Here is a 24,337-nt window from a genome sequence, read left to right on the forward strand (position 1 = left end):
CTCATTGGCCAGCTCCCATCGCTGAAGTCAGGAGCTTGCATGTGCCTGGTGGGGGGTAGTGACTTGGCAGCCTCATCCTTGCAGGATCCTGACCAAGACACTCAGGACCTCCAGCACTTCCTTCCATTGGTTTTAGGTAAGGATGGAAATTCCTCCCCATCCTCGATTTCAGTAGCAGCCAGATGTTCTTCTAAGCAAACCACTTAACAAGCAACCAATGTGTAAATGTGAAGTCTGCTTCTCATTTTAATTTGGAGAGAAGCAGTTGCTGATCTAGGAACAGAGTTATAAGAGAAATGTTACGGAAAAACATTTTTAAAAAACAAACCAACTTAACGGGTGTTTGTTTTTTTCAGAGGGTGGGGGACTTTACCACTTAACTAAACCATAGATTGCTAGACAGTGAGATTTGCCTACAGGTTCCTACATGGATTTAGCTGCTTTCCCCCACGAAAAAAAGATGAGAAGTTTTAAGCATATGTTCGCTAATACCCCTTACTCAAAGGACCTATGGATTCTCTGGCAGGGGTACAGCTCCCACAGCAATATGCAAAGTGCCATTAAATTCAGCACAGCATTTCTAGCTCTCTGCTGTCCTGAACAATGTGCAGCTGATTCCTCTCTGCACAATAACTCCAAATGATAAAAATGGCTCAGAGGCTCAAAATGAAGCCTTTAAAAAAGAAAGGAAAAGGAGTAACAGAAGCGGGGAGGGGGGTGGAATGCAAAACTATATCACTGCTTGCCAAGAATTGGGTTTTGGTCATTGTTCTGTGTGCTGGATATGCTATTCAAATTTCAATGTATTCCTGGGGATATAACAGGGGGAATAAAATGGTCTCCATTGCAAGCAATCTTCACAGAATAATTAATACTTCATTTGGGGCAAAAGAGCACCTGACTTACACGGCAAATGCCTACTTTTGGCTAGCTGCCTTTGCTAACATCATTGGCATAATGACAATTCTCATAATTTCCTGTGGGTATCAGTGGATTGGCTCCAGATGTAGCGATGGGCTCTGCCTGTGCCCCTTCTATTGCGAATATTTACATGATACACTTTGAAAAAACTTTCATCCTTCATGACAACAATCCTTTTAGATCCAAAATAATCAAATATTATCGGTTTATAGATGATTTGTTCTTCGTTATACAGGATCAAGACACAGCAACACAATTCCTCCAATGGATCAACGACCAAGATCCAAATATACGATTGTCTGGTACCATTCATGATACATCAGTTAATTTTCTGGATGTTACAGTCTTTAAAGATCATTCCCAACAACTTAAGATCCGCCCATACCATAAACCGACTGATCGAAATTCATCATTACACGCTTCATCCTTCCACGCTCCACATTTATTGAATAATCTACCGTATGGACAGTACTTAAGACTAAAAAGAAATGCATCGTCCCAACATGACTACAAAATAGCGGCCTACCAACTCACACAGTCCTTATTACAACGAGGATACACATCACGGACTCTTGCTGCGGCTCAAGATAGAGCGGAAATGAAAAACAGGAAAGATCTTCTTGTTATAAAAACCTCGGATAAACCTAGAGAGGATCGTATTTGCACATCACTGCAATTTACACCACATACTTCTAGCATTAAGAAACTCATATATAAACATTGGCATTTGTTATCCAACATCCCAGGATGTCAAAAACCACCTATAATTGGCCTAAAAAAACCCAAATCACTGAGGAATTATTTGGTGAAATCGGACCAACTTACATACCCGGAAGCATCAACTAAAGGCCATTACAAATGTGGTAGCTGCAATGTATGCAAATACGCACTACAAGTAAAGGAGTTCACCAACATACAGACTGGCTTCAAGTTTCAGATTGAACATTTTAGTAACTGTAACACGAAGAATAGCGTGTATGCATGGATATGCCCATGCCAAAAGATATATATAGGCAAAAGCACCAGACCAATTAAACTACGCATAAATGAACATCGATCACGGATCCGTAACAGAATACGAGAAGCCCCAATGGTGGAACATTATATACAACAAAAACACACGGAAGAGGATTTTGTCTTCTTTATTATTTGGAAACCAAAAGTAGATCTATATACCAGGAGAAATATTGATAGACTATTGTTACAACAGGAAGCACGATATATTCATTTGTTTGGAACGATGTCCCCCAAGGGCTTGAATGAACATCAAGACTACAGTTCTTTTCTCTAATAAACCACCATAGATGGCCTTGGACTTTAAATCCCTTCTCTGTTTACAGCTTTAAGAAGGGAGAGCCTATCCTCCCTCTCCCACAGACACACATATAAGACAATGATTTCACTCCCTAATAGAAAACGCACAGAGAAACGCAAGAAAACTTGGATGCAATTATCTAAGGTGAGAAAACACTGAACTGATGTCCGTTTTTCACAAATAATTTGACTGGAAATAATAACTCTTGGAAATCCTTATTTCTAGACGCATGTCGAAATAGAAACATAAAAGAACTAAATGATACAGACTTCCAACAGATTTATAGTCGTCAAAAAACCGAGGTATGGAACCAAATATCATAATATGTGTTAACATACATTAGAATGTATATAATTTATTATATTTATTATCTATGGATTGAATCACCTTGATCTATCTTGACATATTTTTTGATATTACCAGCTGAAGAAGGCGTGTACTCCGAAACAGGGCCCTGTCCTGGTTACCACCACTGAACCGTACATCTGATTCACACTCCGGATACTCCTTTTTGGCCCCATTTGATCCTTCATTCTTTATTCTAATTTTATATAATGTGGACTCGTTTTGACTGCTATTGAGACTTGTATAAAACAATTGTTGTGCACTGGTATTTCATGTACCTTTGTACTATATCATTGTATATTTGAAACGACATTATTTTTGCACTTAAACGTTGTATCCAAACTTACCATTACTTTAAAACTATCATACTTATATGTTGTGTTTAAATCTACTACTAGCTTCAAACTGTTATTCTTAGCAGAATACACACGTTTTTCATTTCAACTCTTGAGTAGGAATTATTCCTTATATTGAAACTTTTGGCCAGAGTTCTTGATATATCCTTTTCAGTGTAGTTTCAACAAGAACTCCAATTTCTTTATTGATTTCAGTGGGTCTAGTACTTTAAGAATAGGCAAGGCTGCAATCACAAACTTTGTTGTCACAGACACACGATGCCTGCTGCATGGCAAGGGGAAACCCTTAGAAATAAACACAGAAGATTTGGTATTGGGTTGAAATAGGTCACATCTTTATTGATTACAGATGAAAGTAGGTTTCGGCCAAGGCATTGGGTATGTATCCGGTATCAAGCAGCCCACTTGCTGGTTGAAAATTACAGTGGGGTCAATTTGGAGCTGGAGAGTCACCCCTGACATGGACTAGGCACTATGACCCCACCCAGACTGCCATTGTCTGGACTCTCGGGCAGAAACACCTCTCCTGGACCCCTTTAATGGTCTAACCCTATGCCTTATCTGCCAGAGTTGTGGCTGTTGCTGTGAGGTAGGCAAAAACCCACAGTCTGGCCAGTTTGTATGTGGAGGAAATTCTTTCCTGGCCCTGAATATGGCAACTGAATAACCATAGTAAGATTCTCACCCTAGCCTGCCCATTCCCCTTCAGGCAGGCCACTTCCAGCCTTTGCAGGTGAATGGTTGGACTCTAAAGAGGGCAAGCTGCATGAGGTCACCCTCTTAAGTACACCAGGGGCAGGTCTGGTCAGCACACTGCCCTGCATCTTGTCTGGCCCAAACAACAAGACCCCTCCCTGTCAGGCCAGTGCATTCAGGTAGTATTCAGATACTGTGGGATCCTCTAACTTTATGGGTTGAATCCAGCTCAAAGTAAACCCACTTAAATCAATCAATGTGGCTAACTTAAGTACATTGATTGATTTAAGTGGGCTTGCTTTGAGTTGGATAAAGTAACCAACTCATAGTCTCTAACCCATAAAGTTAGAGAATCCCAAATTCCCATCAGCTGGTGAACACAAAGGTATTGTACAAGTCTGTAAAGTTTCCTAGAACTTAGTAAAGCTATTACTGCTGTTCACGGGTTGTAGAGTAAAAAATAGATGAGAGCTCCCTTTAAAAAAAATGCAAAGAAAAAGAAGGTACAGAACATGAAAAATAAATTGCAAAATAATGTATACAGTGCACCCGATCACAAAAACATATTTATTTTTTTAAAAGCTAATAAAGAAAATGGCCCACTTCTAACCATTAAAAAATCAGATTCAAGGTCTTTACATGAATAGTACATTCAATTTTTGCTCTTCAAAGGTATCAGCCTCTTCTCTCCCCCCTTTCCCCTTCCTTTGTACTACACCTGTCATAATGGGCACAATCATTTTCCATCCTAATGTGGAATGCAAATTCTTCAAATGTGCTGGAAAGCCTTGCCCAAACAGATTTTTTGTGGGCAAGCCTACAAGGCTTCCAACTGTAGATCTATTGCCAGTTTTGGTGGCAGTGCAGCGATGTTTAAAAAAAGAAGAGGAATAAAAGCCACGTCTCCAGGTAAGCCCCCCCAACCTTCCCTTATATGCCCCCATGCTTTTGCAAAATGAGTCTAAAGATTTCGTGAATATATTCATATATTACTATTTTGAATGAATGAATAAAAGGATGAACAGGATGAACATTTGAAATAAAGGTGACCACTGCAAGGAATGTTAGCATTGCTGATGGCTCTCTTAAATAAAAAGGATTTAAAATTCTGAATTAAGGAAAATGACATCCCTTGGGAAAAATATCACATTTCAGGGCAATTGTAGCCCTTTCCTAGAAACATCTTGATAAGACCAAAGATGATGATAGGCCTTGAAATCCAGGGGATCAACATGTTAACTTGTCAAGTGGTCCTTGGAATCCAAATGGAACATCAACCAATCAACTCATCAGTCTAAAAGACTGAGCAACCATAAGAAGCATAAGAACTTTGGAACTTTGGAAACAAAGACATTTGAGCACACCGCCCCGCCCCATACATCCCATTGTGCTATTAGTCTGGTCATTCAGTTAGGGAGAAGAATGATGTTTGGTGACTATCTCCCTGAAAAACACATGTTGTGTGACTGAGAAGTCTTGAATAAATGAAATTAAGAAATAATTTCTGGAAACTGGTGCCATTGTCTTGGTCTCTCTACACTTTCACCTCCATTCCCAGGTTGTAGTGAAGAAGCTTTTGACGGTTTTAATACCTGTAGCTAAAAGGGGTTCTTATAAAAATGCTGTTGTGTATTGTATACAGTTTTTCAGAAGCAAGGCACAAGGAAGACAGTTTTTTCAAGAGTAGTTTCATCTCAAAACAAAACTCAAATAAAAGTTTTTGCTGAAATAACATTTAATATAGTCACACAATACCTGTTGGTGAAAATAGCCATTTCTTTGGAAGAAATAAGGTTTTCTTATCAAGTTGAGAGTGAGTCATAGAAGGATATTGACAAAATAAAAGAAGAGGTATTGTGCATACATTTTTTTTAAAAGATCCACAAACTTGGAGTGTTGGATGGTTGTTCTTCTTGTTTTTAGAAAGACTCAAGAAAGCTAGAGACACCACGTTGAGAAGATTGTACAGTGGTACCTTGGGTTAAGAACTTAATTCATTCTGGAGGTCCGTTCTTAACCTGAAACTGTTCTTAACCTGTTCTTAACTTTAGCTACTGGGGCCTCCTGCTGCTACTGTGCTGCCGCCACGGGATTTCTGTTCTCATCCTGAAGCAAAGTTCTTAACCCGAGGTACTATTTCTGGGTTAGTGGAGTCTATAACCTGAAGTGCCTCTAACCTGAAGCATCTGTAACCTGAGGTACCACTGTACTAAGATGATTTTTGAAGCCTGGCTGTGCAACTGGGCTGCCTTGAAAACAGTCACTTTAGATCAAATCCTAGTGCTGTGTTATTGCAACTTTAATCTAAACTGCAACAAATGTGACAACTGGCCTAAACAGTTGGATATTCTGAAGACCATTCTGGGTCATGATTTCAATCTCGTACCCATAGTACAGAAAACAAGGAATGCACCTGCAAAATAAAGGAATGTCAGTATGCATTCATATGCAGAGAATCTTCGAGTATAAATATATCAGTTCTCAAATGCAATCGTCAAGTACAAAAATATATAGGGAAATATGGTCAGTAAATGATAAAACTACAATACATCATAACCAAATGCAGTTTTTGCCACATAAAAATGTAACGGCTATAGTATGCATGATGATAAAGGTAGATCACTGAGAACTCAATAAAAGGCCTATCAGCTTATCTGTATTGTGTATGAACTTATTCATGAGGATAAATTCACACTGCACAGAGGATGCATTACCAACAAGAACTATATACAAGAAGCTTGTGGAATGGGAAAACCATACAGTAGACTTCTGCTTGCAGCACAGCACTGAAAAGTGGAATCACAGTGTCTGGGAGTTAAGTCAGGCATTCCTGATAGGACAAGAGCAGAGGCCCAATGCACTACATAACATACCAAAGGTGACTATAACACGGCAGCCATCACCCCATCCCCTGAAACCATCTGAGAACATTGCTACATCATGACATAGCATCATTCCAAGAGGCATTGGTGGGAGCGTTGGTGGTTACCAGGAGGCAGTCACTGAGAGGCTTTCCACTGTTGCTCTCCAGCAACACTGCCATGGTTTAAGGCTTGTGGTTTGTCAGAGAGAGATGAACCAGGAGCCTGGGTACAGACGACATGTTAAGCCAAACGTCGGTGTAGTGCAGCAGCAAAACAACTGGGAAAGAGCAAAGTGTCTGCAATCTTCTATCCAGGAAGATTTGCTCACTGGCACATTTGCTCATTTGTGGCACGCCATAGTTTGGCACAGTGTTACATGCAAACAAGGCCCCACTGCGTTAATGTCAGCACATCACACCAGGCGCCAGCACACCTCCCCATATCTCTCAGATTGAGGTGCCAGATTACAAGCATGGATATAAAAAGCTCTCCTTGTTTCATCTCCAGTCCAAATTCAGCTTGCTTTGTCCTTTTGCCAAGCAAGACGGCTGCTCAGTTGGCCTTTATGACTTCTCTTCCAAGAACTTTATATAGAAAGTACATAAAGATTGCATTAGTAACAGAAAAAACCCTAACAACAATGAAACAATGAAATATTCCTGAGTCAAGCACTGAAATTTCCGTTTATTGCTAATGTTTGCTTGCCATAAATAGACATTAAAATACGGAGCACCATTCTGCAGATGGCGAAAATCAGATGCCAAACACCACAGCTGTGTATAACTTTGCTATCCAGTTGGGTGGAATACACCTTCTTGAGTAGATGCCAGTTTAATAATGCTACATTATTTTAAATACGGCTAGCATTCCCTAACGAGCCAGTCCCCATATATAATAGCCCCCTTTAAAGCCATTTCTTTACTGGATGCAGCTGGGAACTACATTATTACTCAACAAAATAGATGAATGGAGCAGAAAGCACTCTAGAATCACTTGTCCTCTTTTGCCTGTGATTAGAGTGCTACAATGCAGCTGAAACTCCACTCAAATCTGAAACCAAATCAAAGCATGTGTGTAAAGATACGATGAGAGTCTGTAAGAAGCACGCTTCACCATCAATAGGCGGGGAACTCAGCCAAGGATCTTGAAAGGCCAGGAATCCCACATGGCTAAGTGGCCTCAGACATGGAGACAGGTATGTTAAATCTCTGTTCACAGCCAGCGATAGCTAAAAGGAGGCTTTCTTGTACCAAGTCACCCTATTGGTCCATCAAGTTCAGTGTTGTCTATGCTGATTGGCAGCAGCTTGGTGGAGTTCCAGACTGAGAAGGGTATTTCTCAGCCCTACATGGAAATGCTTCTGATTAAACCAGGGAGTCAAAGCAAATGCTCGACACTTTGGCTTTCCCCAAAGAATCCTGGGAAGTGTGATTTTATTTAAGGGTGCTGAGAGTTTATAGGAGATCCTTGTTGACCTCAAAGAGGTAAAATTCCCAGGGTGCATTTGGATTAGGGGTTGACTGTTAAACAACCCTGGAAGTGTAGATCAGTGAGGGATTAAGGATCTCCTAACAACATTCAGAGCACTTATAGATTCCAGGATTATTTGGGGGGAGCCATGGCTGCTGTGGTATGACACTGCTTTCATTGTGTAGTGTAGTTGGGGCCACAGTGGGAAAGAGTGAGACTGGAGCATCAAGAAGAAAAGAGAGGATGGGGTACTTGCCAGCAACACGTCAGACCCAGTGAAACAGGTCCTCTTGAAACTGCATATTTTTTTCATGCCATCAACTCATAAGGCAAAGGTCCCCTGGACAGTTAGGTCCAGTCAAAGGTGACTATGGGGTTGTGGTGCTCATCTCGCTTCAGGCTGAGGGAGCTGGTCTTTGTTCACAGACAGCTTTCTGGGTCATGTGGCCAGCATGACTAAATCGCTTCTGGCGCAACAGAGCACTGTGACAAGTGCCAGAGTACACAGAAATGCCGTTTACCTTCCCACCGCAGCGGTACCTATTTATCTACTTGCACTGGTATGCTTTCGAACCGCTAGGTTGGCTGAAGCTGGGACAGAGCAACGAGTGCTCATCACTGTTGCACGGATTCGAACCGCTAACCTTCCAGTCGGCAAGCCCAAGAGGCTCAGTCATTTAGACCACAGCGCCACCCGCGTCCCTCACAAACCCCCAAACCACCACCAATTTACAGATCACAGAGGGCTGCCACCTTCCTGAAGTTTATAGGTCCTGGTTCATAGAACTGTAGAGTTGGAAAGTACCCTGGGGATCATCTAGTCCAACCCCTTGCAATGTGGGAATATGCAGCCATCCCATACAGGGATTGAACCTGCAACCTTGGTATCAGCAGGTTAAGCAGATCTAAGTCTGAGTGAGTGCCTGGATGGGTGGCCACTTAGAAACCATATACACATCACCTTGGGTTCTATGACAGAAGAAAGGTGGGGTGTAAATTTAGTTTTTTAAAAATTATTATACAAATAATACATCGAGAGTGTTTTTAATTTTTGATTAGACAGCCCAGGATGGCCAAACCCTCAGCAACTCTCATTCTGATAAATTGAGCACTAGACTGGCTAATGTTCTCTGACAGCCTGTTTAGTTCATAATCCAGAAAGTTTAGCCTTAAGTAACTTGCGAATCAGCAGCTAAACTGCCAGGGAACTGAAATTGCCTCCTATGTCTGAAATGGTAATATTTTCTGCGACATTTAAGAGCTACTAATCTGTGCCTTAAAATCATCAAGAGCTTCCCCTAAAGAATCATGGACTGCATATTATTAATGAAGTGGATAAGCACGATTCAGCTACAGTGCAAGGGTATGGCAATTCTTTTTCCTTTCCCTCCCCCCGCCCCCCTTTGAAGCCAAGTACTACATAAGCCACAGAGTTCCCTGCTCCTTCCAGAGAGCTCTGTGTCTGACTGGTGTGTGAGCGAGTGTGTTTTGTGTCACCACTGACCAGGTCAGCCTGACCCAGGTGCCAAAGCAATTACAGCCACCCTTTAGCTTCCTGCTCTGCACATTTCAGGGTACATGTGCTAAATGCGGTCAGTGGTAGCACTGGGGAATATCACAGTTAAGGAGAAAGCATGGGAATGGCTTCATCATACTCCTCTTTCATTTTGGCCAGCTCATCCAGAACTCCCACATTCTTCTCAAAGAGGGAGGGTGATATCCTTTCAATAATCTACAAGAACCAAGATTTAGCAGTCATGAAATTGTTCTCCACTCTCTCTTGGATATTATCAAGCAAACACATCTGTTACAGCATTGAAAATAGTGGGGCGAATTTCCAAGTAAGCATTGGGTTGTATTCCACTAAGTGCTACTCAGAGTAGATCCACTGAAATCAATGGCTCATGTTCATTAACTTCAGTACGTTTACACTGAGTAGGACTATCACTACATACTACCCTACTTGGAATACCTTTTTTGTTTGTTTGTTTGTTTGTTTGTTGTTGTCGTCGTTATCATTCAGCAACTTATTAGACTGTCAAGATGTTGAAAGATCATAAGCAAATAACCACTTCTGTTGGAATGTGGGTAGGGACATATTTGTTGGAAAATTCCATTCATAGAATCATACAATCATAGAGTTGGAAGAGACCACAAGGGCCATCGAGTCCAACCCCCTGCCAAGCAGGAAACACCATCAGAGCACTCCTGACATATGGTTGTCAAGCCTCTGCTTAAAGACCTCCAAAGAAGGAGACTCCACCACACTCCTTGGCAGCAAATTCCGCTGTCGAACAGCTCTTACTGTCAGGAAGTTCTTCCTAATGTTTAGGTGGAATCTTCTTTCTTGTAGTTTGGATCCATTGCTTCGTGTCCGCTTCTCTGGAGCAGCAGAAAACAACCTTTCTCCCTCCTCTATGTGACATCCTTTTATTATTCCTTTTATTATTCCTTTTATTATTCCTTTTATTATTCCTTTTATTATTCCATCTTTAGTTGCAGACATGGGATTGTTACGTGTCACATGTCTGTTTGCATTCCAGCAGTTTGCTGGCGTAAGCGGAACTTCTGCTGTATGGCTTTTGTTTTGACTCTCTCTCTGAGAAGACAGCAAGGAGAGATGACATGTTTCTTTGTCCTGATTTATGTTTAATAAATCCATAGTTCTTAGTATGTATCCACAAGCCTCAGCCTCTTCTGTTGAGCAGTTCACATTGCTGAGTATAGTGTGCTCAAGTCTGGGAGGCTTGAGTCACTGATTTATGTCAGAGCCAGAGGTCGATGGATCTTCGCAGTGGCAAGGCTGAGAAGGAGACGATCCAGCTGGCCTTTCGACCCCAGGTTGCCATCAATATATACAGTAGACAAACATTATATCATGTATAATGCATTTGCTGTGAACACATCTACCCACCTATCAGTTGCAGTATGCCACAAATTGTCCTTCACTGAAAAGAATGTTAGGCCTTCAAAGTTCAGCCAGTTTTTATGGGTAAGGTTTTATCCATTGGTGAGGTTAGAAATAAAGATTATAGTAGTCTTTTGGCTCCAACCCATTTGTTCCAATGGATCTCCCAAGTTGGGGGGGGGGGGGGAGAGATGAGTAGATTTAAGTCTAGATTTACAATAACTGCCATGGACTGGCTGGATGCTGAGGAGTGGTGGCAGGACCCATCTGGGAAACCCTCAAGCGAAGAAGGCTCAGAGCCAGGGGATTGGTGGTAGGATGGCAATGAGCTGTCAGAGGGAGATGAGGGAGCAGACTGGGAGGAAGAGATGGCAGAAGCTGAAAAGGTAATGCGGTTTAGTGCTCAGGAAGAGGCTATGGCAGAGAACAGTCCAGAATCAGAGGCAGAAGCAGAGGCTTTTGAGGAGGGGAACAAGAGGAAGTGATGGCAGGCTGCTGGAGAAGCCAGGGAGTCTCCCCATCCCTCTGGGACCAGCTGCCTTCTGCCCTGGGCTCCCAGAACCCACAGAGAAATGAAAAGGGTGCAGCAAAGACAAATAAGGTGAAGAAGTCTCAGGCTGATTGAGAAGTACCTAGGAAAGGAGGAGAATTAGGCAACTGTGGGAAGGCAGGGACCATCAGTCCTCACAACTGCCTCATTGGGGCAAGAGCTGCTTGGAAGAGTTGCAGTGCTCACTAGGACACCTTGTGAGTTATTCCTGACCTGCTCCTGACTCTTGCCTTGACAATAATACACCAAGTACATATGTGAGATAGACTACTACTATCCACATTTTGCAACTGTAAGTTGAGAGAGACAGAGGCGGACACACACACACACACACACACACACACACACAACAGGAGTGTACTGTGGTTAAGGTTGGGGTGAAATTGAATTCAGTTTGCAATTAAAGGTGAACGTACCTGATTTGCACTTTCTGAAACAATATGACAACTAAAATAAGCCATCCTTTGAAAATTGCACTTCTCCAAATTTTGCAATGAAGCTCTCCAACCATGTAATGTGTACAAAATGCAAATACTAAGGTAAGCTAAGAAAATGCATTATATTAGGAAAACAAGCTTTGCACAATGTGTATATTAGGCAACATTGCATACAAAACGTGCACGAGGAGAAATGTACATTAAAATGCATACAATTTTTAGGAGGACTTTTTTTAATGCAAATGAATGTGAGTATGTGGAAATCTGAATTTAAGATTGGAAAAGTGAGAAACTAGGGGAAACTGAAATCGTCATATTTGCCCATCCCTTGCTAAGCTCCTCGTCCATTTATTCCTGCGTTTAAAGGGGTGAACTCTAAACTCTATTTCAGGGAGGGGGCACCACAAAATGCAGATTATCTGGCTGTCATGCACTGACTGATACACAGTGCAAACAAGGATCTTTGTGCCTGATAGATTTGGCAAACATCTACTGCAAAGGCTGTATCCAAAGACACAGAGAATCAGTGTATGGAACATGTCTCCTTCAGACTTCCCGGGTGCCTTGACTGATTATCATACTGGCTGTTAGGGGTTTAAGATAGAGATTTTCTGTCTCTCTTTCCAACATGTTAGCCCTGTTAACCATATTAATAAGTAACAGATACACTCAGGCAGTGCCACTGTTATCTCCTAATGGATGGGGCTGGAATTTTACTCTGTTTATTTCATGCACCCAGTTACTGGTTGTTATCTACAGAAGATATTGCACTTTAAAACATACCTGACATTTTGCAATGCCCTGTTTGCTATATTCCCACGCAAGATTTATTAGACAGGGAGAACATGGATAAGTCTTTGAATGTATGTCTTCATTCCCAGCTTGTGGTTTCACCCTTCATCGCTGTCACTTTCCTTTCCTTTCCTTTGAAATTGCTTGCACATATAGCTTTGCACAGCTGTAGCCAGGTCAAAGTGATCCAGGTTACAGCCTTGGTGAATGCTGGGCATTGCCAGGCTTCTTGCTCTTTCCTTCCTTAGATCTGTGAGCTTTTATGATGTTGTTCCAATAGCCCTGGTTAGATGCTATGGTAAATTGGCTGGTTAAATCAAAATACAGTGCTACCTCGGGTTAAGAACTTAATTCGTTCTGGGGGTCTGTTCTTAACCTGAAACTGTTCTTAACCTGAGGTACCACTTAAGCTAATGGGGCCTCCTGCTGCCGCCACATGATTTCTGTTCTCATCCTGAAGCAAAGTTCTTAACCTGAGGTAATATTTCTGGGTTAGCGGAGTCTGTAACCTGAAGCGTCTGTAACCTGAGGCGTCTGTAACACGAGGTACCACTGTACTTTTAGTGCTCTTTCTTGACTTACTGTTCATTTTTTTGTTCTCTGCTTTGCAGTTTTAAGATGGTTTTATTTCAGGTAAGTGAAGCTTTTCTCTCTTCTTTTTTAAAACAATATGTAAACATGAAGGTAAACAACTAGGGTTGGATTAGTTGACCCTTAGAGTCTGTTCCAACTCTACAATTCTACAAGAACTTAAGAGAAACCCTTCTGGATCAGTGGCTGAGCAGACAGCCACGGGGCACCCCAAAACACAACCTGAATGCAACAGCAGTCTCCCCACTTGTGATTCCCTGCAACAGGAGTGGCAGTTTGGCTCCATGACAATGGATGCTCTGTCATGTGACAAAGACACATGAGAGCAGAAGTAGCAAAGCAGGCTGGGAAGTGCTGGGACTGCACAGTCATTTGGGCTTACTAAAGTTATTCAGGCCTAACTGCTAACTGTTGAGTCACTCTGACATATGACTTAGTAGCCAGTTTCTCTTTTGTGCTCTCTGTAAGATTTCAGTGAGAGTCAGTCTGCTTCAGCTGTGAACAGAGTCAGTATGTAGTCTCAGTCAAACTGTTTGGAGCCATGTTGTTTAATGAATAAGTTTATTTTAACTCAGTAAAGATTTTATTCTTTAAAACTCTGCATTATTAATTTACGCTGCACATCATGCTCGGGGCTGTGGGTGCTAAGCAGCGTGCATGGCCCTGGTGCCAAAATTTGTGAGTGCCCCACCCCTTCACGTGGAATTTTGTGGGTGCTCAGGCCCCCCGGGAGTCGGCTGTTAAAACTCTGGATCCTGTGCAAAAAAACCAGAAGCATTTTTGTTAGGGATTGTAGGACAAGACCTGCCAAGAAAAACAAAGCATCTATTTATGTATGCTACAACAGCGGCAAGGGTCTTGATAGCACAAGGATGGAAGAATGAGGAAATCCCAACGAAAGAACAGTGGCAAGAAAAATTGATGAGCTATGCATAGCTGGCTAAATTGGCATACAAATTGCTGGACAAGGACAACTGTGACTTTATGGAAGAATGGGAGCTTTTTACAAATTATCTAAAAAGACAACAAAATGAACTGGACTCCTTGGCAGGTTTTGAATAAACATAGACAAATTTATTGGTTGATAACATAATAGATAGATAGATAGATAGATAGATAACGTAAGGATATGTATAATTTTATAGCATGCAGAGAATAATATGTGCTGAGAAATCAGAGGAGCTGAGGGAAGTCTGGTGCGGGGGAGGGAAGGATGGAAGGAAGGGGGTGGGGGAAAAGGGGGGGAAATAATGTATGCATTTATATGGTTTGATAATTTATGTTGAAATTGCTAATAAAAATATTTTTTTAAAAAAACAAAACTCTGAAGCCTGTGAGCACTTTTTGAAGTCCTTTTGCATGCTACTAGGACCAGTTTCTTCACCTTTGAATTTCTTCAGTGATGCACAACTTAGCAGAGTAGCGCAGCTTTTCCTAAGCAATGATCAAGACTGCTCAGTCAGGACGACGATCAGGAACAAAGCTGACGACTAGTAACTTGATTTTGTGGTTTATTATATACGGCAGTAAACTCACAAGCTTTCTACAAGTTACTATATACAGACACAAACTTCATCTCTCTTCAAGCACTCCAGAATACTCCTAACTAGCCAAACAATGTCATAGGTCATGCTGCCTATATGAGAGACCTCAGCCAATCACGGAGCTGTTACTAGGTCTTCTTATCTTCAGGCAAATTTCTCCTGTGGTGTCTCCCTAGCCTGTAGCCAAAACATTAATGGCTCACTTGCCAAGCTGCACATAGACTATGAACTCCAACATCTGCATCTATGCCCTGCAGCTGGTACTCAAGAGTCATACTGCCTTCCAACAGCAGAGAGAGAACATGGCCCTCATAGTTAGTAGCCACTGGTAGCTTTACACTCCATGAATTAGTTTCATCCCCTTTTAAAGCCATCCAAACAGTAGCAGCCAGCAGGGCAGCAGAGGTGGGGTGGGATGACATTGCTCACCTGGCTTCCCAAACTCTGAATTACTGCTAGTTACTGAGAAGGGAAGGAGGAAGTCAGCAGCAAGATCAGTGTTGTGTGGATGCAGGAATGGAGCCAACGGGATGCTCCAGTCTCCCTGCTGCCTGGCGCTGACGCCTTCTCAATAAGCAGCAGCAATGCAGCGCATTGGGAAACCAGATGAGCAGAGATGCCCCATCCACAATTACCAGCTGGGTGATTTCCTAGTAGCTTGTGCCTGAATACTACTAAAGAAGAGGGCATCTTTCTGTAGTTACCGGTATTTCACTGAATCAAACGGAGCTCTACTTAATCAATGAAGAAATGAATTTGCAGGAAAGAGGTTCTGCCATTTAAACCATCAGTAGGTTTATGGAAATCAAGACTTGATTTGACTGAATGGGAGCACAGAGGGAATATGACCTCCTCCTTTCCATTAAGGGAAAAAATATGCCATTTCAAAGTAATTGTGAGTTAAATTTATTGCAATTTGAGTTGAGGTGGAAAAAGAGCTTCTGTAATTGCTGTAGAATTGGGGCGGGGGACATTATTGCCTGCCTAAGTCATCCCTTGAAATATAATGGTGGGTGGTAGTACAAGTGGCGTGTAACAATCACATTAAATGCATTTTATTGCCCTGTAAGGTTACTATATAGATCAGATGAGTCATTTCAAAAATACTCAGCCTGAACGGCCTTGGAAAATAAAAACATAGAATTGCAACATAACCCTGTGCATGTTTGCTCAGAAGTAACATCTATTATCTTCAATAGGACCTACTCCTTATTAAGGTCCCATCTGAACAATACTGTTATGATTTTTTTCTGGGGTAAACTGAATGCCCGGGGCCCCATCTAACCCTTGGAATAGCCAGGCTAGCTTCCCAGTAAGGTGATAGCTTGGGTGATGGGCCATTAAGCGAGCAAAGGAAGGGGCTCCATGCGAGAAAGCAAATAGGTGGGGCCCCCTCGCTCAACTTGCAGGTAGTTAGAAGGGCAAAGGCAGAGCTGAGAGCAGAGAGTGCAGTAATGTGAGCCAGAAGCAAAACGGCAAGTTGTATGAGAGAGTCAGGATGAGGTTTGATTTCTGTTTGAATCCTAGGCTGTGGCTATGTGGGGTGTTAATGCTGTGAACCCCTCCACTGCTGGCTCAGGTACAGTGCATGTATGTCTAACAATGTTATGGTTGCATCCTATGTAGATTTTCAAAATAAGTAGAGCAAATATGATCCCAGGAGCTGATTCCTGCCTCCAGTAGTTTTTTATGTCAATGCCCCCAATGCAGAATCCAAACTATGATCTTTTACAGTAATAATGCCTTAATACCATTTCTAGAGAACAAAATTAATACCTTACAGAACAGTCATTTGTGAGTGAACCTAAAACTTTTCCTCATGGCTATTCAGTATTGACAGAGTGGATATGAGCTCTCTGATGTAAAGAGCACCATGAAATTGCTCGTGACATTTTGTTTGGCAAGTCAGACCTGATTGTGGTGGGTGTACTATTACTGAACATCTTCCCACAGTATATTGATATTCTGAATTTGTACTGATGCTTAATAGGTCATCTCGAAGATTACATGGAATGGGTGTGATTCGCCCAGTGCAAAAGGCAGCACTTAAATTTCACTTAAGGGAAAATTAAGGAGAATTGCAATATGAAAGAACAAAACCCTATATTTTTCAGAGATGGGTAACACCAGTCCATTTCTATTCAGAACAGGCTTCTCCTCTACTCCAAACATTTTTGCATGATTTTTAGGGGGTAAAGCTTCATTATTATTTTTACCTCCTGACAATTCTCCAAAGCTCAGTGAGGCTATGTACACACTTATGCTTAATACACATTCACCATGTTTCCAGTGCTGCATTTTTAAACCATGTTCACATGATGCTCCCACTAATGGATGTGCATCCTGTTTCTTTTTGGAGGAGAAAAATAGTTGGAGTGTTTGCTTGCTTTTCTCAAACTGGCTGCATACCAATTGAAATCCACAAGCCAATGCAAATTCATCTTTCGTGTGGACAGCTGTACCAAAGCCACCTCTTCTGCTGTGGGTGGTCCTACAAATTCAAAAAGGCTCTATGGAGTCTAGATACATGGATAGTGGTTGGACATGCTCATATATGAACTTGATGCCTGCTAGTATTTGTCAACAATGTCACATCCAGATAGCCTTTCTTGCTGTTTGAGCATGCACAGAAGAGTTTTGTCAGGCTTCAGGGAATTGGCTCCCTTCCCCCTTGACAGTAGATAAACAGAACAAAGTGAACAGAGTCTTCTTACCAGTTAGAATTCTTTAATAATCACAGCAAGGGATAATGAACATCTCCCTCTAAGAATGGTGGTGCTTCAAATTAAGGCTACACTCCCCGCCCCATCCTTCTCAATCCATGTCATTCTGGTAACCTGAGCTGGTAGTTGCTGTGCTTTCTGTTCAGCAAAGCCTCTCCTCCTCCCAGAAGGGAGGTGTTGTGAGCGGGAGCCGTTCCTGCGTCAGCAAGGGGGCGTGCTTGGCCCCCTGCGTCACTCACCCGGCTGCTGTGCCCCGCCCACCAGGCCAGCCAATAGGGTTGGCTTGGGGGTGGGGGTCTAGCTGCATTCAAGCGGTCGTGGCAGCCCCGTGCCTCATTCTGCTTCCCTGGAGTCGTCGGATCACCCGCCCACTCTCCCTTTAGGTCATATTTATGCTTTGACCTTGCTATGGACTTTGGTTGGTTGACCAGGGGGCCTGGTAGGAGTTTTTATTCATTTGGCAGATTGGTACCAGCCTCTTGGTTTTTTGCCTACCTCGTAGCAAATTGTCACAACCTTTTTGGTATTGGCGGTTAGGCATTGGGATATGTGTTGTGCGTTGGTGGGCGGGGTTTGGCCACCACCTACCCCGCCCCTTGTAGGGTATTCTGTTAAAGGAATCTGGCGGTCATGGATCCTGTCTGATGCCCTGCTGGTGGCTAGGGCCATGGCACGACCCCGGGTGACATCAGGGGAAGCTTCCAGTTATATTTGCATCAACAAGCTCCTCCCACTGTTTGTTAACCTCCAAAGACCCCCGCTGTGAGGGTGGGGTCAAACATAGGTTGTTTGACCCAGTGCCTAAGTCAAAACCACTCACATGCTGTAACCAATAAAAATTGTGGCCTACTTTAGCCCATTAACCTAAAATACATGTGTCCTTGTGTCTTATTTTACCACTACGCAGGTGGAGGGTCCTTGACTCACAACCTTCTCAGCTCTCCTAGAAGGGGGGAGGGGGGATGCTGTTCAACAACTGTGAATCTGTTAACCGTCTCTCTTGCAGTGTTTCTTCTTCTAGCTACTACTCATCCAGTATTTACCAGCTTTTCCCTTCTGAACTATGCCCCTCTGGAGACCACTGTTCTAAAGCTATACCGTCCTCCTGCTCCTGGGGAGATTCAGGGTCAGGGGGAGAAGGCGGCTCCCACCATGCCTCCTTATTGTAGCCCTCCTCAACACAGTCCCTGACAAGTTTGATGGTACAATCATCAACTATGGATGGGGTAAGAACAGAGCTGATGCATGAACTGTCAGGAGTGCAGCCTACACTCGAGTAGGACTCTGGCAGAGACACATGCCCGACTGGCATGTTCTCTCCCTCCTGGTCGATCGTTCAGGAGCTTCATAAGCTTTCTTCTGCCCGAACATCACAGTGACTGATGCTAACCGACACCGGCACACTTAAGGATCCACAGAGTTTGCGCATCATGCGCGTGACAGACCTCAGCAACTCAGCATTTTGGCTAATCTACTTTATTTACATATAAACACACACGGAGCACTGCAACATGGCTCCCTCTCTCTCTAGCATCAGACAGCAAAGAGAAAAAGAACAAAGGACAATAGTCCCACTTCAGGAAACACAGTAACGCAAACATCCTGTCTTCGTCACTTCCCACTCTGTGGAGTCAAAACATATACCGTCATGTGATAGACAAAAATCCCATGACTGCAATCATAGATCAGGAATTCTAACATGAACATCCCCTGGTGTGGACGCATATTGAAATGAATTTGAGACTAATCAACAACTGGGGCCCATGGTGCTGTGGCGGGGCAGAAGCGTGTTGAAGAACAACAGAAAAAGAGACCACAGTGCACTCTAAGGTGAAAGTGTGAATGTCCCCTAAGATGACTCTCTGGAAGTCTCTCCATCATCACCAACCCTGCTCCCCCCCCCATTGCCAAATCTTCCTTGTGGAGAAGATCTGTGGCTCAGTGGTAAATCACATACTTTGCATGCAAAAGGTCCCAGGTTCAGTCTCCAGCATTTATGGTAGGACCGGGAGAGATTCCTGTTTGAAACCCTGTAGAACTGCCACTTCTTCCCTAGGTGGACCAGTGGTCTGGCTCAACGTTAGGAAACTTCCTATGTTCCTATGCACCAAAATTCAGGGAATAAGAGAGGGCAGCAAAGGCATCTGGGTAAACTTGTTCCTAAGTATCCAGCTCTTTGCAGCAAAGGCTTCATAGAATGTTTGCATCATCCATTGCTCAAATGGACTCTGCTAAAAATTTCACACACACCCCCTAAAAAAACTGCCTGGTGAATGAATTAGACCTGAAGGAATTAAAAAACAACAACCCAAATTTCCCAGAGTTCACACCAGCAAAATTGAAACATCTCAAAAGAGCCCTTGGCTTTAATCTTAGCTACCATTTTTTTTCTCAGCAGCTTCTCCCAACTTGATAAAGTTTGATAAAGTGTGGTATGGGGAGAAGGGGGTAATATGACAGGAGAAAAAGTTAGTGTCTAGCCATCACAAGCTGAAGCAAAATTCACAAAGAACACATTGGGCTTGGCCCATAATGGCCTGAGGCTTTCATTTTACTGAGGCTGTTCAAGCTAATGGTTTTGCCTGGTATTGATACACAGCGGAGCCTTATAGGAAAATGGCCTTGTGTACATTCCACACAGTGCAATTTTTAAATGTTGTTATCTAGGAAGATAAAATGATTATGTAATGTTGTTTCTGAACAGTTTGTAGAAGTACTATAAATACCTCTCCACATCATATTCAAAACCCCAAGGGATATGTAGCTGCTAGAGTAGGAAGGGCAAACTCATATTTCTGAGTGCTATTAAAGAGGCAAAAACAAACAGAGGGAGAGTTGCTCATGTTTCTTATCCTGCCACTTCTAAGTTATGGGTGAAACCAGAAAGTAGCCACATTTTATAAGCAGAGGTGCTCATTCGGTTAATGCATTGGGAGATAAGATAAGACAAATTGTAATATGGCAATCAAAGTAAACTAACCAAGGGCAGGTTAGGTGCCATTGATCAAGAGGTGGTGACATGAAAGGAAGAAGCAGGTAGATACATTGGCTCCCAGTACGTTTCTGAGCACAGTTAAAAGTGTTGGTCCTGACCTTTAAAGCCCTAAACGGCCTTGGCCCAGTATACCTGAAGGAGCGTCTCCACCCCCATTGTTCAGCCCGGACACTGAGATCCAGCACCAAGGGCCTTCTGGCGGTTCCCTCACTGTGAGAAGTGAGGTTACAGGGAACCAGGCAGAGGGCCTTCTTGGTGGTGGTGCCCACCCTGTGGAACATCCTCCCATCAGATGTCAAGGAAATAAACAGCTATCTGACTTTTAGAAGACATCTGAAGGCAGCCCTGTTTAGGGAAGTTTTTAATGTTTGATGTTTTATCGCTTTATTAATAATAATATTCTGTTGGGAGCCGCCCAGAGTGGCTGGGGAAACCCAGCCAGATGAGTGAGGTATAAATAAAAAAATATTATTATTATCATAATTATTATTATGATACATGATCATGGGGGTGTTCTTTGGGGGGGCTGTCATAGAAGGCAATGGTGGGTAGTTGATGGGTATTAGTGTTCACCATGCCTATCTCATTTTTTAAAAAAAATACAAGGAAGTGCTGTTAGAAAGGGCAATATATCATTCACACACTGAAATCTGTCCCATATTTTGAACTGGTATCCAAAGCAATCTGACCAGTGAGTTAGCCACAATGACCTATGTGTTTTTGTTTATTTATGTTTAGAACAAATATCTGGCTGGGAAATAGCTGTTTGCTGGCCAGGAAATGAAGACTATAATGGGTACAGAAGTAAAAGGAGAGCTTTGGCTTTCCTAGGAACTATGATACCTGTTATGTACTGAGTTGAATAGGATCCAAACTGTAGCAGTCTGATTGGTCCTAGAACAATAGGATCCAAAAGGCAGCAGTCTGATTGGTCCTAGAACAATAGGATTCAGAATGCAGCAGTCTGATTGGTCCTAGAACAATGCAGCAGTATGATTGGTTGGCAGGAACCACCCAATCCTGCTCCAGATAGAAGTGAATCCACAACCTGATTGGCTTACAGTAGAATTCCAGAATTAGCCAATCATGTGCAGCCCATTGTGTAAATAATGTATATAAAGCAGATACTGTGAGGGGACAATTATTCATTCCTCCTCACCACTATGAGCTGAATAAAGAGCATGAAATCACTTTGCGACTCTGAGTATATTTCACTGGCGACGAAGGTGGGATCCCGCTGAGCTGACTGCCACACACAGCACCGCAGCACCGCCAACTGCCGCACCGCTGCCTCGCACCGTGTATCCAGGCTTCAGCTCCGGGGCACAAGGAACTCAGAATGGCAGCCAACAGCAGCTTCTCGCCATTCAACCCAGCATCTGGAGACTGGGAAGCGTACGCCTCCCGTTTCACCTTCCTCCTAGAAGCCAAAGGGGTCACCGACGAAGAAGACGCCAAGAAGAGGGCGATATTCTTCAGCGTCTGCGGAGAGGAGACGTTTGAAATCGCCCGGGCTCTCCTTGCGCCTGAAGACGTCGCTACTGTTCCATACAAAACAATAATGGAACAGCTGAAGGGGCACTTTTCGCCGCAGCCCTCAGTGGTGGCTCGTCGAAATGCCTTCTACGCAAAGCGGCAAGCCCCTGGGGAAACCATAACTGGGTTTGTGACCTCTCTCCGCCAAGCCGCCCGGTTCTGCAACTTCTCAGAGCTGGAGAACATGCTTCGTGACCGCCTCGTCGGTGGCCTGAAGGATGAGAAGCTGCAACGGCGCCTCTACGCTAAGAAGGACCTAACGTTCCAGGTCGCTCTGGAGGAGGCCCTGGCAACAGAAGCTGCCGAGAGGTCGACCCAAGAGGCACGGCCGAGCCTGCCATCCCAACCGAGGGTCCACCATGAAGACCTCACCGACGACTCAGGATCCGACAGGGAGGAGGTGCACCGAGTACAGCAGCGCACTCAAGCAGCGCACAGACCACAGCTGCCTCGACGAGAAGGAGGGAACTGCGCAAGCTGCGGGGAGAGTCACGAGAGGAGGACCTGCCGTTTCCGCAACGCAGAGTGCAGGCAGTGCAGAAAATCGGGACACATCGCCCGGGTGTGTCGGGCTCGGCCCACCCGACACCAGGCATCAGATGACCAATCCAAGAGCCCCAGGTCCCGGGGCCCAACGCACCAAGGCAACTCGACGGAGCTCACGGTCTTCCAGGTATACCAGTTGCCCCACCCCAACGTAGAGAAAATTTATGTAGAGGTACAGATAGAGGGGGCCCCATGCCGCATGGAGCTTGACACGGGTTCAACTCTATCCATAATCTCGGCAAGGACCTTAAGGAAACTGTGTCCCACTGGGGGTCCCAAACTCAGGCCGGCCCCATTCACCCTCCGGGACTTCCAGAAACGTAAGGTCCCCACAATGGGGGTGGGGACCTTCAGGGTGCAATACCGAGGGCGGACGCGGCAACTGGACTTGCTTGTGGTCAAGGGCCCCTACATTAGCTTACTGGGATTGGCATGGTTTGGACCACTGGGGCTAGCTGTCACCGGGGTGAACCACACTAGCTTACAAGTGGACGTGGACGCCATATGCAAGGAATTTCCAGGGGTTTTCGATGGGAAATTGGGACAGTATACGGGCCCCCCCATTGCGCTACAGCTTGACCCCGCAGTACGACCGGTCAGGCTCAAGGCCCGCCGGGTCCCGTTCGCCTTGAAACCCCGTATAGACGAGGAATTGGACCGACTCGTAGAGCAAGGAGTGCTGGAGCCGGTGCCTAATGCTCCCTGGGAAACCCCAATCGTCACACCCGTCAAGCCTAATGGTTCGGTCCGCATCTGCGCAGACTACAAATGTACCATAAACAAGGCCCTCACGGCCCACGCATACCCAGTGCCAGTGGTCAGCCATGTCCTTGCCACCCTGGCTGGGTCGAAAATTTTTGGCAAGCTGGACTTGGCCCAAGCATATCAACAGCTGCCAGTAGATGAGGCCACAGCAGAGGCACAGACGATTGTGACGCACAGAGGAGCGTTCAGGGTAAAGCGGCTGCAATTCGGTGTCAGCGTGGCACCAGGCATATTCCAGAATATAATGGACTCTCTCCTTAAAGGGATTCCTGGCGTCACCCCCTTCTTCGATGATGTGTTGATTGCCGGCCCCACACCAGAGGAGTTTGAGGACCGCCTCCGCACCGTTCTGCACCGTTTCCAGACGGCGGGTCTCAAGGTGAAGCGGGAAAAATGTCTACTAGGAGTGCCTCAGGTGGACTTTCTGGGATTTATGGTGGACGCAGAAGGGGTCCACCCGACTGGGGACAAGGTACGGGCCATTTGTGATGCCCCAGCGCCCAAGAGCAAGACTGAACTTCAGGCCTTCTTGGGACTATTGAACTTTTACCATTCCTTCCTTCCCCACAAGGCGGCGGTAGCGGAGCCCCTACACAGACTCCTGGACAAGCGGGCCCCTTGGGTGTGGGGCCAGCGCCAGGAGGCCGCATTCCAGGCAGTCAAGGACTTGCTTGTCTCAAACTCGGTCTTGGCACACTTCGACGAGAGGCTGCCGGTGGTGCTAGCATGCGACGCCTCACCCTATGGCATTGGAGCTGTCCTGGGGCACCAACTCCCGGATGGAAGAGAGGTACCGGTGGCGTACTTTTCCCAGACACTCAACACAACCGAGCGGAACTACTCGCAAATCGACAAGGAGGGTCTGGCAATCGTAAAGGGAGTAAAAAAATTCCATGATTTCTTGTACGGGCGGCCCTTCACCGTGGTGACTGACCACAAGCCGTTGCTTGGCTTGTTTGCCCCCGAAAAGCAGACCCCCCAAG

The sequence above is a fragment of the Podarcis pityusensis genome (genome assembly GCF_964106645.2).
Source record: "Podarcis pityusensis genome assembly, chromosome: 1".
NCBI lineage: Eukaryota > Metazoa > Chordata > Lepidosauria > Squamata > Lacertidae > Podarcis > Podarcis pityusensis.